Raw genomic sequence first — 2,075 nt, forward strand, 5'->3', positions numbered from 1 at the left:
ACAGCATCGGATATATCGTTGGGAGCCATGACGTCATGCTTGGCTGCATATGAGCAATCTGGGAAAAGGAATGTGGGATGCTTGCAAACAACTTATTCAATGTAGCACCATTGATAGATGGATGACTGTTGAGGAAGAAGCCGGCTAAACATAGGCAACGATTGCTTTCCCCTGCCCATTGGCAGCACACTTTGCGATCCTAAACAGCGAAGCACGTAAAAATAATCAGGAAAGCCCACGAGCACTTTACAGTGTAAAGGAAGGTAGGCAGCTATCCGGTTTCCATGGTTTCTGAAGAATGTTTGGATGCATCAAGCTGTAAGCTGATGCAAGTGAATGGCAATGTACAAGGACAAATTTAATACAGGAGGAGGATGCTCTGTGGCGAGAGTAAGGACTAGACTTACAAATGCATAACATGGTGTTAGGACGGGTGGAGCATTGCCAAGTAAACCGAGAAAACGGACACAATGAATAAGAATGCAATTTGTGCAGAAATTCTTTAAAAACTGAAGGCGAAATCACCAATCATATTTTTTTCGGATCCTAAAACTTCAGTGTTTGAGTTTTGGCATTTAACCAGTTATCTTTTTTTAAACGTGTATTGAGAAAATGAGGTACATGTAAGCAGAGAAGAATAAGGGATCAAGTCATTAGGTCTCTTTGCCAACGAAACACATTTTCACTTAAATTGCTAATAAATAAATGGATGAATACGTGAAAATGGTAAAACTGTCTATAAGCAAGGGGTTAGAGAGGTAGGTATTACGTTAAATCTGTCACAAGTAGATATTTGTCAACTACTAATTATCACTGTTTTGCAAATTATAGTTTCCAAAATTTTGGACAGATTTTACTGCCTCATACTTAATGTCGTATTTAGTCAGGTTCCGGTAATACGCTTGGAATGTTAATATCATAGTGCCCACACTCGGGAAAGTGGTGGATGTTCGGAGCACAGAGGGATAATAAGTGGGATATCACCTAAGTACTCCATTTAGTTAAATGTCTTATTCTAACTGCATGTTGAGTGTCCAAAAAAATGACAGAGTTGTACGACTAACCCACCTGAAGCAGTAGCAGCTGCCCTACAGTGTCTTATTTCACAAACATCCGTACCAGGAATAGGTATCCCAATGTTACGAAGTCCTGCTTAGCCAGAAGATGGAGTTCATAAAATCGGAGTGGATAACAACTGGAACCTACCTGTGACAAAATAGTGCTGTTCTATGATGTTAATTTGTCCATTAGCCACAGAACATGCACACGCCTTTTAAATTGGCTGTAGGAGCACTAACTTGGATATCATGAAGAGGAACTGTGGTATGAGCCTGAGAGATGAGCCCGGAAAACCATGAAAAGAGGTTGTTAAGTGTTTGGATGCCTACTGTGACTGTCCCTTCTAAATCAGCCACCCCTTTGGTGTGTATGTCAGACAGGGGATTGATGTCGTGGTTGAGCCTTAAAAAGTTTAGCTGTGCCCGCAGAAAGAGCCTTCTCATCGGAGAGAGTAAACTCAGGTCCAAGAAGCTATCCTCATGCTGGTGTATAGTAGACTGACAGTCTCGCAGAATCCACATACAATGAAAGTCAAGGATTCCCAGCGATTTACCGTCTGTGGAATTCAAGTATTTCAGGTGCCTAATGCTTAGGCTCCACAGAAAGGCACCGCGTCAAAAGTTAAATAGCGTCATTTCATTTTCCAGATATCGCATGAGATTGTCGGTTCCCCACTTACTTTGTAATCCCCGTCCCCTGAATATTGGCATTTACCAGGCACTTGTCATAATGCACAAATCCTATTGAAACAAGTTACTTTTTATTTATTTTTCTTAAATTGTGTTTGCTTGAATGCACCATTGAAGCTGGAGGCAGACGTTGATCATAAATTTTGTGATGAATGGGTTTCACTCACCTCCAAGGGAAAAGTGAATGCCGATCAAGCCTAACCCTGATCACTGCACACAATTTATAATATTACCGAGGCAGACCGTTCCTACCGGCAAAGTCCACCCGTTGAAAGGAAATGAAAATCGAGGAGAAAGTTAAACGCTGTACGCATTACTTTTGTGACC

The sequence above is a fragment of the Echinococcus granulosus genome (genome assembly GCF_000524195.1).
Source record: "Echinococcus granulosus chromosome Unknown EG_S00328, whole genome shotgun sequence".
NCBI classification, from domain to species: Eukaryota; Metazoa; Platyhelminthes; class Cestoda; order Cyclophyllidea; family Taeniidae; genus Echinococcus; species Echinococcus granulosus.